The sequence below is a fragment of the Dama dama genome, chromosome 11 (genome assembly GCF_033118175.1).
Source record: "Dama dama isolate Ldn47 chromosome 11, ASM3311817v1, whole genome shotgun sequence".
Classification (NCBI taxonomy): domain Eukaryota; kingdom Metazoa; phylum Chordata; class Mammalia; order Artiodactyla; family Cervidae; genus Dama; species Dama dama.
In genome coordinates this window covers 21,467,686-21,484,304 of record NC_083691.1, presented here as the reverse complement: position 1 = coordinate 21,484,304, position 16,619 = coordinate 21,467,686, and positions in this window count along the sequence as shown.

The window sequence follows — 16,619 nt, the reverse complement described above, 5'->3', positions numbered from 1 at the left end:
CAAGAATACTGGAGTAGGTAGCCATTCTCTTCTCCAGGGGCTCTTCCCAACCCAAGGGTCAAACCCAGGTCCCCTGCATTGAGGGAGATTTTTAATCATCTAAGCCACCAGGAAAGCCCATAAATACTTTGTATTTACTGGTAAAAATATTTCAGTACACTTTTGTGCATAAAAATGAAAAGACTATAGTTTTACCTTATGGAAAAGTAGAAAGCTCAGAGGAAGCCTACCGAAAAATTTGAAGTTACATGAGTCCATATATTTACACAGAAAAACACTGTTTATTGGGTTTAAGTGAGAATTTTAGTCCTCTCATTACTCACAACTAGTAGAGCTCTCATTTGTGCATGAGTTAAAATTTGAATAGTGGAGTGTGTAGAGTACCTACAGCATTATTTATTTTCTTCTTTGTTGGTATCTTATTTTGTCATTCTTTTTTTTTTGGTTGCTATTGTAGAAAATAGGGATTTAATCAAGCTTTAGGGAGACTAACTTGTTTGAGCAGAGGATGAAAGTAAACTTAAGATGGAAAACAACATAAGCATGTTTAGTGGTGTCCTGATTCATAAAACTAAAAACACATTCTGTCCAATATCACATATAAGCAGGAAAGTAAGGCATACCATTTCCTCTGTAGACTGAGATCATTTCTGGAATATTTTATACTGTATTAAGTTATATGGAACAAAGACATAGGAGTATAAGTCAACATTTGTTCATCATTTTACTTTTAAGTAACATTTTGGACTATATACATCAAGCATCACACATGTATTAACTAAGTATTAACTAGTATATGCAGGGCTGAGTAAAAGGCACAGTGAAGAGACACAGAGCATATAAAGGAGAGCATATGGTTGACTGTTTCAGAATTTGATTACTGGAGCCACACAAATTTGTGTTTGATTATGCTCTTTTTTTTTTTTAACCTTTTATTTATTTTTAAATCAAGCCTTTCTCCATTGATTCTCAAATCAAACTTATGATTTGGGTGCAATTATTGGCCCACTTTCCAAATAAGAGAGTCAAACACAGAGAAGTTAAGCAACCTGCCCAAGGTCACAGAGCTGGTAAGAGGCAGTGTGTTAGTCATTCAGTCATGTCCAACTCTTTATGACCCCATGGGCTGTAGCCCACCAGGCTCATCCACCCATGGAGATTCTCCAGGTAAGAATACTGGAGTGGGTAGCCATTCCCTTCTCCAGGGGATATTCCCGACCCAGGGACCGAACACGGGTCTCCCGAACTGCAGGCAGACTCTTCACCAAATGAGCCACCAGGTAAGAGGCAGTGCTGGGACTTAAATCCCATGCTCGGTCACCATAGTATCACGTGGTACCATGCCATGGCAGGTATTCTACACAGAAGAGCTTATGTTTGGTTTGGACAAGTACTCCCTGAGGTAATGATTGTCCATTCACATTTTCAGATGTAGAAAGCAAGGTTTAGAGAAGTGAAGAGCAGTTCTATATGAAAAAGGGCTTCCCTGGTGACTCAGAGGTGAAGAATCTGCCTGCAGAGAAGGAAACATGGGTTAGATACCTGGGTCAGGAAGATTCCCTGGAGGAGGGCATGGCAGCTCACTCCAGCATCCATGCCTGGAGAACCCCATGGACGGAGGAGCCTGGTGGGCTACAGTCCATGGGCTTGCAAAGAGTTGGACACAACTATAGCATGCACACACGTTACATGAAAAGGCTCAAGGCCAAGCATTTTACATGATCTGCACCTAATCCTCACTGCTTCCTTGCAAGCTGGACTTGTTGGCCCATTTTACAGCTGAGGAAACGGGGTCAGAGAGCTTGAGGGAAGCTGCCTGGAAGTCCATGGAAGCTGAGCTGGGGTGGGGACCTGAAGTGCTGGTCACAAAGCGCAAGGGCCTTCCAAGCCACCAAAGACTGTGCCCCTTGGGAAGACCTGTTCTCCCTCAGTCTCTGCCTCGAAACATGTAAATTATCATATGTGATTACGTTCTTTCACTTACTAATGAGTGATTATGGAGAAGGCACCTACTCTTTTAATCTCAATTGGCTTCCCTGGTGATTCAGATGGTAAAGAATCTGCTTAAAGAACAGAATACCCAGGTTCTATTCCTGGGTTGGGAAGATCCCCTGGAGAAGGAAATGGCAACATGCTTCAGTATTCTTGCCTGGAGAAGAATTCTTGCCTGGACAGAGGAGCCTGGTGGGATACAGTCCATGGGTCACAGAGAGTCGGATACAACTGAGCAACTGTAGGAAGAAGTTCTTCACTTGAAAATGGTGATTAAAAGTAGTCTCTAGGTCATATGAAAATTTTGAAATACAGCATGATTGTACACATAAAATATTTAATGAATTCTGTGACTAGCACATAATAAACACTCAATATTTTAATAGTAAATTAATACTATTGTTCAAGTTCATCCTTCAAGGAAGTAAAAGCTAATTCAGTAGAGGAAAATTGAACTAACAAAAATATAAATAAAACTGTTATACCGTGGAATATTATCTTAAGAGGAAAATTCCCAGAATATAAATAAAAACTTAAGTTGAACTTAGATATACAGGAAAAATTATAAATACATCACTGATTAGTCTATTTCCAACCTAAAATAAATTCCCTAATTAGAAAAAAAAAGGGGGAGGGAGACAGTCCTTTACACTTTGGAAGAAATAACAATTTATATTTAATAAAACATTTTGTAATATATGGTCATGATAAGAATAGGACAGAGAAAAATATTTTAAATAAATGACCAGCATCTATAATCCCCAAATTCACAGATGACCACATTCAATAGTTTAATGTGTTTTCTCCAGTCTTTATGATGTAGTTTTTAAGATGATGGATATTCTATTGTACATTAAATTTTATGTCTGCTTTTGATGTTAAACATTATGGTATAATAATTTTCCACATCTGTAGGAACTCTTTATTAGTTTCATTATTCATCTCTCAAAATTTTGCATTTTATGAGGATACACTATAAATACATGTGGAATAACAAAAGTTTTTTCACCAGTGTGTATTTTATGTGACAGAGAATATGTCTAAACACAGACTAATACACTTGTGGAACTCAAACAGTTACAGTTTTAAAAAGAGACACTGTTACGAAAATTCTTAACAAATGTTTATTAATATTAAGAAACAACTTTTGTGTGTGTGTTGTTTTTGAACGGTAAATAGAGCATCATTAAGGAACAAATTTCTCCACTGATCTCCAGTAGCATATTGGGTACCTACCGACCTGGGGAGTTCCTCTTTCAATATATCTTTTTGCCTTTTCATACTGTTCATGGGGTTCTCAAGGCAAGAATACTGAAGTGGTTTGCTGTTACCTTCTCCAGTAGACCACATTCTGTCAGACCTCTCCACCATGACCCGACCATCTTGGGTGGCCCCACACGGCATGGCTTAGTTTCATTGAGTTAGACACGACTGTGGTCCTGTGATCAGATGGGCTAGATTTCTGTGGTTATGGTTTCAGTGTGTCTGCCCTCTGATGCCCTTTCACAACACCTACCATCTTACTTGGGTTTCTCTTACCTTGGACATGGGGTATCAGATGTGCAGATGACACTACCCTTATGGCAGAAAGTGAAGAGGAATTAAAAAGCTTCCTGATGAAAGTGAAAGAGTGAAAAAGTTGGCTTAAAGCTCAACATTCAGAAAACTAAGATCATGGCATCTGGTCCAATCACTTCATGGGAAATAGATGGGGAAACAGTGGAAACAGTGGCTGACTTCATTTTTGGGGGCTCCAAAATCACTACAGATGGTGACTGCAAGCCATGAAATTAAAAGATGCTTACTCCTTGGAAGGAAAGTTATGACCAACCTAGATAGCATATTAAAAAGCAGAGACATTACTTTGTCAACAAAGGTCCGTCTAGTCAAGTCTATGATTTTTCCAGTAGTCATGTATGGATGTGACAGTTGGACTGTGAAGAAATTTGAGCGCCAAAGAATTGATGCTTTTGACTGTGGTGTTGGAGAAGACTCTTGAGAGTCCTTTGGACTGCAAGGAGATCCAACCAGTCCATCCTAAAAGAGATCAGTCCTGGGTGTTCATTGGAAGGACTGATGCTGAAGCTGAAACTCCAATACTTTGGCTACCTCATGCAAAAGAGTTAACTCATTGGAAAAGACCCTGATGCTGGGAAGGATTGGGGGCAGGAGGAGAAGGGGACGACAGAGGATGAGAAAGCTGGATGGCATTATTGACTCAATGGGCATGAGTTTGAGTAAACTCCAGGAGTTGGTGATGGACAGGGAGGCCTGGCGTGCTGAGATTCATGGGGTCGCAAAGAGTCAGACACGACTGAGCGACTGAACTGAAGGAACAAATAAGGTGTTAGGTATTTGGGGCATGAACCAAAAAAAAAAAAAAAAAAAAGAAGTAGAAGCATAAAATGTGAGGTGGTGGTGGTTATTAAAAAAAAATTAATAAAAAGAAACTCAATTAATTAGACTTGGGAGACCAGAGGGGGAGCTGTCATAATCTCTGATGATAGCAGAGCCCAGCAGGAAGAAGAAAAATCCTCTTCTTTCGTGGTAAGGACTCAGCCAATGAAAAGCCAGGGACTCTGCTTACTGTGACCCTCCTAAATATATTTTCTTCTCTATAATAAAGAATAGTAGGAAGTTGTACTAGACTTTCTTGAGTAGTAGAAAATTTGCACTAAGCTTGCCATGGTGCAGAACATAGAAAGCAATTCTCTGTTGATCCTGAATAGACCCATACTTTGCAGGAGAAATATCTGAAAGTCTCCTTGTTTCAAGTTAGCATAGTTTACCTAAATATGAATGGTACGTGCTTTAAATATTGTAAATGAAAACTGTATTATGTAGAGAAGGGAAGTGGAAGAGACAGACTTGGCTTTTATAGGTGATTTTTTTTGTCTCAGTCATAGTACTTGAAGGATATGAAGTGCCTAATATATAAATATTGCTTAGGTAGTCCATTAAAAGAAGGGGGAAAAAAACTAATTTCTAAGTAGTGAGAAAATAAAATAAAAATGTTATACTATTGTAGACATTGTCATGATATATGTCAACTAATCATAAGTATCTATGGATAATTATTAAAATAAAACAACAATATAAGCAAGTTTGTTGGATGTAAGATCAATTATTCCATCTTAGTCCCTACCTCCTCAAAAAAAAATTCCTATTTACATGAAGGAAAATATCATATTAACATATCAAAAGTCTCAATATTATAATGTCATTTTACCCAAATTCTACCAGATTTACCCAATCAAAACTCTACTGTATATTACTCAGCCATTAAAAAGAATTCATTTGAATCAGTTCTAATGAGATGGATGAAACTGGAGCCCATTATACAGAGTGACGTAAGCCAGAAAGATGAAGACCAATACAGTATACTAACACATATATATGGAATTTAGAAAGATGGTAACGATAACCCTATATGCAAAACAGAAAAAGAGACACAGATGTACAGAACAGACCTTTGGACTCTGTGGGAGAAGGAGAGGCTGGGATGTTTAGAGAGAACAGCATCGAAACATGTATATTATCAAGGGTGAAACAGATCACCAGCCCAGGTTGGATGCATGAGACAAGTGCTAGGGGCTGGTGCACTGGGAAGACCTAGAGGGATCGGGTAGAGAGGGAGGTGGGAGGGGGGATCGGGATGGGGAATACATGTAAATCCATGGCTGATTCATGTCAATGTATGACAAAAACCACTACAATATTGTAAAGTAATTAGCCTCCAACTAATAAAAATAAATGGAAAAAAAAAAAAAGCTCTACTGTGGTAGGTTGTTGATTTGCCAAATTGATTCTAAAAATCATGTGGAAATGCATATGGCAAAAAATATCCCAGGTAATTCTGAAGAACAACAAAATGGGAAAACTTTCCCTCCAGATATTAAAGTTAATAGTAAAACTATTATAATTAAAATAGTGTGATATTTGTGCAGAAACAGGCAACTAAACCAATGGAACAGAATGATGACCCAGAGAGATACAAGTAAGTATATGGGCATTTAACTTATGAAAACTATGACCCCAGAGAGCATGGAGAAAGAAACCATGTTTTTAATAAATGGTACTGGGAATAATTGATATTCATGTAGATAAATATATGTCCACAGCTTGTATAGAAACCAATTCTAATGGATTGTAGATCTGATAGGTAAGGTGAAAAACAAAAGCTGTCATAGGTAAGAGAATTTTTAAAGACTTCTGTATAGAAAAATATTTCTTAAACAGGCCTTAAAAATCTTAAATCTTAAAAATTTAAGAAACTAAATATTGATAAAGTTTGTCTATATTATAATATTTCTGCTGAAGAAACATTAATTCAGAAAACAAGCAAGCACTTGCTGAAAGAAAATATTTGTAACTCACATAATTGGCAAAGATTGCATCCACAGTATGTAAGTAAATCCTTCAAATCACTAAGAAAAAGAAAGGCAACCCAATAAAAACATGCAGAAGACAACTGAACAGCATTTCACAAATAAAGATATACAAATAATCAATAAACATATGAAAAGATAGTTTAAAGGTTTTGGAAAATAAGCGTTAAAACCATGAGAATATAACTCTACTTCCCCTATAGAAGGGCAGAAATAAAACTGACCCCAAATTTAATAATATCAGTGGATTGAAAGAATGTGGAAAAAGAAGTACTCTCATAAACTTCTGTAGGGAGTGTAAATTATTTTTAAAGAAAAACAGAAAAAAATTACTGTTGTTTATTTGTATTATGATTATATTACGACTATTGGCTTCCCAGGTGGTTCAGTGGGAAAGAATCTGACTGCCAGTGCAGGAGACGCAAGAGACACAGGTTCAGTCCCTGGGTGGAGAAGATACCTTGGAGAAGGGAATGGCAAATCACTCCAGCATTCTTGCTTGAAAAATTCCGTGGACAGAGTAGACTGGTGGATTACAACCCATAGGGTCACAAAGACTCAGACATGACTGAGCATGAATTCATGGGATCTTACTGCTATCCAGTTCAGTTCAGTTCAGTCACCCAGTTATGCCTGACTCTTTGCGACCCATGGACTGCAGCACACCAGGCCTCCCTGCCCATCACCAACTCCCAGAGTTTACTCAAACTCATGTTCATTGAGTCAGTGATGCCATTCAACCATCTCATCCTCTGCCATCCCCTTCTTCTCCCTCATTCAATCTTTCCCAGCATCAGGGACTTTTCAAATGAGTCAGTTCTTGGAGTCAGATTTGGAGTTTCAGCTTCAGCATCAGTTCTTCTAATAAACATCCAGGACTGATCTCCTTTAGGATGGATTGGTTGGATCTCCTTGCAGTCCAAGGGACTCTCAAGAGTCTTCTCCAACACCACAGTTCAAAAGCATCAATTCTTCGGCGCTCAGCTTTCTTTATAGTCCAAATCTCACATACATAGCCTTGACTAGATGGACCTTTGCTGGCAAAGTAATATCTCTGCTTTTTAATATGCTGTCTAGGTTGGTCATAAATTTACTTCCAAGGAGTAAGCATGTTTTAATTTCATGGATTCAGTCACCAGCTGCAGTAATTTGAAGCCCCCCAAAAATAAGGTCTGCCACTGTTTCCACTGTTTCCTCACCTATTTGGCATAAAGTGATAGCACCAGATGCCATGATCTTAGTTTTCTGAATGTTGAGCTTTTAGGCCAACTTTTTCACTCTCCTCTTTCACAGTTATCAAGAAGCTCTCTAGTTCTTCTTCACTTTCTGCCGTAAGGGTGGTGTCATCTGTGTATGTGAGGTTATTGATATTTCTCCTGGCAATCTTGATTCCAGCTTGTGCTTCATCCAGCCCAGAATTTCGCATGTTGTACTCTGCATATAAGTTAAATAAGCAGGGTGACAATATACAGCCTTAACGTACTCCTTTTCCTATTTGGAACCAGTCTGTAGTTCCATGTAGAGTTCTAACTGTTGCTTCCTGACCTGGAAACAGATTTTTCAAGAGGCAGGTCATGTGGGATGGTATTCCCATCTCTTTCAGACTTTTCCACAATTTATTGTGATCCACATAGTCAAAGGCTTTGGCATAGTCAATAAGGCAGAAATAGATGTTTTTCTGGAACTCTCTTGCTTTTTCAATGATCCAGCGGATATTGGCAATTTGACCTCTGGTTCCTCTGCCTTTTCTAAATCCAGCTTGAACATCTGGGAGTTCATGGTTCACGTGTTGCTGAAGCCTGGCGTGGAGAATTTTGAGCATTAATTTACTAGCACATAAGATGAGTGCAATTGTGTGGTAGTTTGAGCATTCTTTGGCATTGCCTTTCTTTGGGATTGGAATGAAAACTGACTTTTGCAGTCCCATGGCCACTGCTGAGTTTTCCAAATTTGCTGGCATATTAAGTGCAGCACTTTCACAGCATCATCTTTCAGGATTTGAAATAGCTCAAGTGGAATTCCATCACATCCACTAGCTTTGTTCATAGTGATGCTTTCTAAGGCCCACTTGACTTCACATTCCAGGATGTCTGGTTCTAGGTGAGTGATCACACCATTGTGATTATCTGGGTTGTGAAGATCTTTTTTGTACAGTTCTTCTGGGTATTCTTGCCACCTCTTCTTAATATCTTCTGCTTCTGTTAGGTCCATACCATTTCTGTCCTTTATTGAGCCCATCTTTGCATTAAATGTTCCCCTGGTATCTCTAATTTTCTTGAAGAGATCTCTAGTCTTTCCCATTCTATTGTTTCCTTCTATTTCTTTGTACTGATCACTGAGGAAAGCTTTCTTATCTCTCCTTGCTCTTCTTTGGAACTATGCATTCAAATGGGTATATCTTTCCTTTTCTCCTTTGCTTTTCGCTTCTCTTCTTTCACAGCTATTTGTAAGGCCTTCTCAGACAGCCATTTTGTTTTTTTGCATTTCTTTTTCTTGAGGATAGTCTTGATCCCTGTCTCCTGTACAATGTCACGAACCTCCATCCATAGTTCATCAGGCACTCTATCAGATCTAGTCCCTTAAATCTATTTCTCACTTCCACTGTATAGTCATAAGGGATTTGATTTAGGTGATACCTGAATGGTCTAGTGGTTTTCCCCACTTTCTTCAATTTAAGTCTGAATTTGGCAATAATGAGTTCAGGATCTGAGCCATAGTCAGCTCCTGGTCTTGTTTTTGCTGACTATATAGAGCTCCTCCATCTTTGGCTGCAAAATTCACTACTATTAGTATTGTATCAAAATTATTAGTATGATTTTTTGAAGACGTACATTCTTTATGATGCTATACTTTCACCGTTGGGTATATATCCAAAAGAAATTCACATACATGTGAACAAAAGACATTTTAAAGAATGTCTTCAGGGCATTATTGTGATATATCAGTTCTGGAAACAACAGATCAATGGTAGAAAGAATGTAGAAAGTTGTGTTGAATGTATCTAATGGGGCCACATGCAGCTGAAAATGAACTAAAGCTATATACATCAACATGACTAATCCTACAACACAATCTAGAGTGAAAGAAGCAAACAGAATACATGATTATGTGGTAAGATAATACAGAAAGACAAGTGACACCTGAACAAGGAAATGGTTATCTAGAAGTTGGAAAGAGTTAATATCTGGGAAGGAAAAAGGAGACTTTTGGGATGTAATGTTCTAGCCTGACCTGTGTTATGGTTGCTTAGGTGTTCACTTGATAAATGAACTGAACTTTTCATTTCTTGACATATGCTTTTCTAAATTTGTGTTACATGTCATAAAACCAGTTGGAAAAAAAAAAAAAAGACACACATTAAGGGGAAAAAAGAATTAAACACCAAGTGAGCACACTTTGTATTTAGAGATAAAAATGTTTACATTTAGAAGCAGTTATTAAAAATTAAAAGAAACTTGAAGACAAAAATGTTAATACTAGTGAAGAAATTGATAAAATATAGTCAACAAAACAAAAATATTTGAAAAGTTTGAAAAACAAGATGAGAAACTGAATTAAGGTAGAAAAGTACAGTGAGTGAACTTATAGGAAGGTGACTAGAAAGAAATAACTACATTAGGAGAGAAAAGAGAATTACTACAAAGGATGTGAGAGATGGACCATAGAGAAAGCTGAGCACTGAAGAATTGATTGATGCTTTCTGATTGTGGTGCTGAAGAAGACTCTTAAGAGTCCCTTGGACTGCAAGGAGATAGAACCAGTCAGACCTAAAGGAAATCAACCTGGAATATTCATTGGAAGGGCTGATGCTGAAGCTAAAGCTCTAGTACTTCGGCCACCTGATGTGAAGAGCCAACTCATTGGAAAAGACCCTGATGCTGGGAAAGATTGAGGCAGGAGGAGAAGGGGGCAACAGAGGATGAGATGATTGGATCATATTACTCACTCAAGAGACATGAGTTTGAGCAAATTCTGGGAGACAGTGAAGGACAGGGGAGCCTGGAGTGCTGGAATCCGTGAGGTTGCACAGAGTCAGACATGACTTAGGTGCTGAACAAAGACAGCAACAGAGAATTGGTACATTTATACTTATAATTCTATCAGTTTTTGCTTCAAAATTATGGATTGGAATGATACAAATTCATGAGGAAAAAAGTTTTCTCTTTTGAATGGATAGAGTAATATAAACTGGTGAACAAAATTAAGAAGATTACACATAGTACACATAGGTTAGTTATAGTATTATTTAAACTTTCAGTATTAAAAAATCCAAATTTGAATCAATTCTTAACATTTTAAAGAACTATAAAATTATTCCATTTTTAAACAATTCATGTAAGTCAAAATAGTGATTCTCAATTGTTTGATCAGGGAATTGATTGTATTTACCAATGCTTCCTAGAACTTGGGAATACTTTAAGGGCATTTCACTTTACAGACAGAAAGTATTGATTGTGTTGAGTGAGAGTGACAAGTATTCCTGCCATATAGATTTCATGCATGCCCTCATTACCTTCTGCCTGCCTTACTTAATGATTCCCAAATTCTGCTCCTCTGATCCATGTTTATTTTAAAAGACTCATCACACTCTGCCATATCTTCTCTTGAGATATTTTAGCTCCTGCTTATATTCCTACCGAATTGATAGCATAATATTGTAGGACCTTCATGCACTCTTTTCTATATATCTCATTTTATGCAAATCACCTCATCAGAACCATTGTAACTACGATTTATTGAGAGCTTTAAATTCCAGTATATTTTTTCATATATTAAGGTAATCACATTGTTTTCTCCTTTTTTCTGATAAGGTGGTGAATTACCTACACTTTTAGTTTTAAACAAAACTGTACAGAATGCACAGTCAAACAACTACTTTGAATAATTCCAGTCCTTTGAAATTTGTTTCAAATCCCACTCTGTCTCTATATAATCATTTTTTGGTCCTAGTTTTATCTAAACTTGAAAGACATATGTACTCTTCAGTTGTTGGGTATAAAGTTCTATTAATGTGTCAAATAGATCCATTTTAGTTGTGCAGATCAAATTTTTTATATTCTTGTTTTTTATAGTTTACTGAAAGAGTTGTGTTTAATCCTCCACTACAATTATAGATTTTTTTCCTCTTTAGTTCTATCAAATTTCATTTTATCTATTTGCAGGATACATTTTTTTTATTTATATGCATGTATCAATATTAATTTAAATCAATAGTATTAATACATTTAAATTAAATATTTAAATGTATTTAAATCATATATATTTTAGATATTTATATCCTCTTGTTTGATTGACTTCTATAATTATAAAACCTTTTTTTTTTTAAATCTCTGGTTTGCCCCAAAGATGTCTTTGTTCAATGTAGCTCACTCAACTTCCTTTGGGTTAACATCTACACTGTATAATTTGCCATGTGAGATTTTTCTTTTACTCTCAACTCTTCTTTCTTATTATTAGTGTGGAGCCTGGAGACAGACTGAGATGTAGTTACATCCAGACTTATAGGGACTTTACACTCAAAATGTATGCCAATAAAGAAGTGACTAAGACCAGATTGACAAGCCTACATGCTCAGCTGCTCAGTTGTGTCCAACTCCTTGCTACCCCGTGGACTATAGACTGCCAGGCTCCTCTGTACATGGGGTTATCCAGGCAAGAATACTGGAATGGCTTATTGTTTCCTTTGCCAGAGGATCTTCCTGACCCAAGGGTTGAACCCATGTCTCTTGTGTCTCCTGAATTGGCAACTGGCTTCTTTACCACTGCACTGGGAGAAACTAACAACATGGTGGCAACCGAGACCTTTAATGATCCTGCAAGGAGCTTTGGGGCCAGGATGACTCAAGTTGCCCAAGTTAAGGAGGCCAAGGGACATCTCTGGGAAAGAGTTGGCATAAACATGGAAGAGGTCACTCCCTTCATTCAAGGATACAGTAAATCCCAATGCAAAATGAAGCTGTGGATCTATCTCCCTAGCAGTTTTGAATGGGTGTGAAGGCCTGGATAGTGAACATGGGTAGAACAGAGTAGCATACTCTGAAATCATTTAAGGCCCATCCTTTCCAAGGAATCTGTGATTGGATTTTGCCCTTTTTATTGAGCTTCAAATGCATGTCTTTTAATGGAGTAATTTCATTCACAGTTAATGCAATTATTGTTATATATAGATTTAAGCTTGTGATTATCTTTGGTTAGGAAACAAAAGAAATTCACTTCACCTTTCCTATAGTCTTTATTCCTTCCTTTTTGGCCTTCAATTTAGGGTTTATGTTCTTGTGAGGAGATGAATGGATTAGCTAAATTTACTATGGTAATCATTCCCTGATCTTCCCTTGTGGCTCAGGTGGCAAGGAACCCACCTGCCAATATAGGAAAGGTGGGTTTGATCCCTGGGTCAGGAAGACCCTCTGGAAAAGGAAATGGCAACCCACTCCAGTATTCTTGCCTGGAAAATCTCATGACAGAGGAGCCTGGCAGACTACAGTCCTCCAGATTGCAAAATAGTCAGACATGACTTAGTGACTAAACAAAACAACAAATCATTTCCTGATACATACATGTATCAAATTACTATATTGTCCACCTTGAATTTATACAACTTAATATGTCAATTATATCTCAGTACAGCTGGAAGAAAAATATATGTCTGTGCCTTTTTCTTGTATTTTTTTAAGCTATATTTTTGTTTAGTATTTCCTTGGGTGGTTCCCATAGGAGTATAAATGAATACTTTTATCACTTTGTAAATGGTACAGGAGCCTTGAAAGATGTTCTGGACACTTATTCTCCAACCTACAGAGTCACCACTGATGTATACAAATCATATGTGATAATGTTTGCAAGGTTCTTGTGTTTATAAACAATTCTATTTAAATTCTATAAATAAAAATGTATGGGATCATGTGAGGTTTAGTTACTTATTAGCTAGTATTTAAAACAATGAGAAGACAGGAGGGATTTATGCTTTTGTTTAAGTTACTTTATTATCAAATTTCATGTCTACAAGAAAAAGAGATCAAGGCTGTTATTACTTACTATCCTATGATTTTTCAAGTTATGCTTATTTTGAAACAATGCAGATTTTCTTATCTGTGCAGTTTTCTAATTCCATTTATTTAAAGCAAGTTGCATAATTACTTATGATGCTGAGTCATCCATTGTGTCATCCATTGTGCTACTTGTGTGGACTCTGGCTTCCAATTTAAATGTTGTTATTACTGAATTTTGTTAATGATGACCCCAAATGTAATTCTTCACAAGGTTATGCAGGAATATGTGAAAGATATCTCTTTTCCTGGTCATGTTCAATTAACTACTTAGAATTCTATAGTCTAAAGGTAGAACACTGCATCTTCCAACAGTGTCTTCTCTCAAACTCTTTAGGCCATATCTCTCAGTCAACTTTTTCACTGTTGTGCTTGCCTTCCACACACCTGCCACCAGCAAGAAAAATGGGTGGGGAAACTGTGAGCCGAGAAAAGAGGGCTGTCGTTTTCATGTCCCTCATTCACATGGCTAAAAACTGGTTGTTGACATGTGGCTCTCGATGTACCACCCTTAGAATGTGAGAAGCAAACAGTTCTGGAGAAAGGAGACTTTCTCATTTGTTATAAAGCATGCCAATGCATGTCAATTTTCTTAACTCAGAAAGTCCTAAGCATGGAGAATCATGAAAATATTCACATTATTTTGACACACTTTTCTCCTTATGTAAGTGAAATTGCTTGTATTAAACCTTTTTACTGTGTAATGTATATCATTTTATAATATTTTCTTCCCTTTGGATCCTGATTTTTTTAAATCTATTTTTATCTGACATTCATCTCTGTCTAATATCTTATTATATTCATTCTTTGAGTTTTTAGCTTCAGTCACTGTATTATTTAGTTTGATAATATCCATTTGCTCTAAAAATTATTATGAATTCCCTTGAATTTTTGAATATCATCATTTAATTAACTTAAAATATAATTCTCAGTTACTATAAAAATCTTTGTCTAATAACAGCAGTATCTAGATATAATGTAGATCTATTTCTTTTTTAAAAAAGAATTCTTAGTACTCTGATATTTTATTCCCTTCTGTGAAAGCTTGTTATAATTAAATGTCAGATATCACACATAAAACATTATAAAAATTACTAGAAACTTTGAATAGTGTTGTGTTCTTCCCCATTGGGGCTTCTTTTGCTTCTTGTTTGTTTGTTTTTTAGACAACTAATTTAAGAGTCCTTGTCTTTATCCCATCAGAGGTCAAGATTATTAGAAATTACATTTAAACTCTTGAGAGACTGGTCAATTTTTGGCTCAGTTTTTCCCCTAAAATTTATTCCCTTGGGATTATAAGCTAAAGTGAAAGTCACTCAGTCATGTCTGACTCTTTGCAACCCCATGGACTATACAGTCCACGGAATTTCCAGGCCAGAATACTGGAGTGGGTAGTCTTTCCCTTCTCCAGGGGATCTTCCCAACCCAGGGACTGAACCCAGATCTACCACATTGCCTGCAGATTCTTTACCAACTGAGCCATGAAGGAAGCCCAAAGACTGGCTTTTAAAAATCAGCTCATCTTTTTCTCATAAGTCTCTGACTTCTGATTTCTCACATTGCTCCCAAATTTTCTTAGTCTGGAAAAAATATTGCCCACCTCCTCATCATAACTGACAGTTACATCATGGGATTCAATGAGATTCCACCTGTTGGTGAGATGAATGGCTTGAAACAAGTAATTCAGCCATTACTAGTACATCATAACTCATATTTCTCTGAAGTGAAGTGAACTGAAAATCGCTCAGTCGTGTCTGGCTCTTTGCAACCCCATGGACTATACAGTTCATGGAATTCTCCAGGCCAAAGTACTGGAGTGGGTAGACTTTCCCTTCTCCAGGGGATCTTCCCAACACAGGGGTCAAACCCAGGTCTCCCACATTGCAGGCAGATTCTTTACGAGCTGAGCCACAAGAGAAGCCCCAGCAACATGTTGGGAAGGTTTAAAATTAGCATTTTGATATAAGTAAAGTTTAATAATAACTTTCTTGGACCATCTCCAAGAAAAAGAAATGCAAAAAAGCAAAATGGCTGTCTGAGGAGGCCTTACAAAAGCTGTGAAAAGAAGAGAAGTGAAAAGCAGAGGAGAAAAAGAAAGATATTCCCATTTGAATGCAGTGTCTCAAAGAATAGCAAGGAGAGATAAGAAAGTCGTCTTCAGTGACAGTGCAAAGAAATAGAGGAAAACAATAGAATGGGAAAGACTAGAGATCTCTTCAAGAAAATTAGAGATACCAAGGGAACATTTCATGCAAAAATGGGCTCAATAAAGGACAGAAATAGCATGGACCTAACAGAAGCAGAAAGTGGCAAGAATACACAGAAGAACTGTACAAAAAAGATCTTCATGACCCAGTTAATCATGATGGTGTGGTCACTGACCTAGAGCCAGACATCCTGGAATGTGAAGTCAAGTGGGCCTTAGAAAGCATCACTATGAAAAAAGCTAGTGGATGTGATGGAATTCCAGTTGAGCTACTTCAAATCCTGAAAGATGATGCTGTGAAAGTGCTGAACTCAATATGCCAGCAAATTTGGAAAACTCAGCAGTGGCCACGGGACTGCAAAAGGTCAGTTTTCACTTCAATCCCAAAGAAAGGCAATGCCAAAGAATGATCAAACTACAGCATAATTGCACTCATCTTATGTGCTAGTAAAATAATGCTCAAAATTCTCCAAGCCAGGCTTCAGCAATATGCTAACCGAGAACTTCCAGATATTCAGGCTGGTTTTAGAAAAGGCAGAGGAGCCAGGGATCAAATTGCCAACATCTTTTGGATCACCAAAAAAGCAAGAGAGTTCCAGAAAAACATCTATTTCTGCTTTATTGACTATGCCAAAGTCTTTGACTGTGTGGACCATAATAAATTGTGGAAAATTCTGAAAGAAGTGGGAATACCACCCCACCTGACCTGCCTCTTGAGAAGCCTGTATGCAGGTCAGGAAGCAACACTTAGAAATGGACGTGGAACAACAGACTGGTTCCAAATAGGAAAAGGAGTACATCAAGGCTGTATATTGTCACCCTGCTTATTTAACTTCTATGCAGAGTACATCATGAGAAACGCTGGGATAGATGAAGCACAAACTGAAATCCAGATTGCTGGGAGAAATATCAATAACCTCAGATATGCAGATGATACTACCCTTATGGCAGAAAGTGAAGAAGAACTAAAGAGCCTCTTAATGAAAG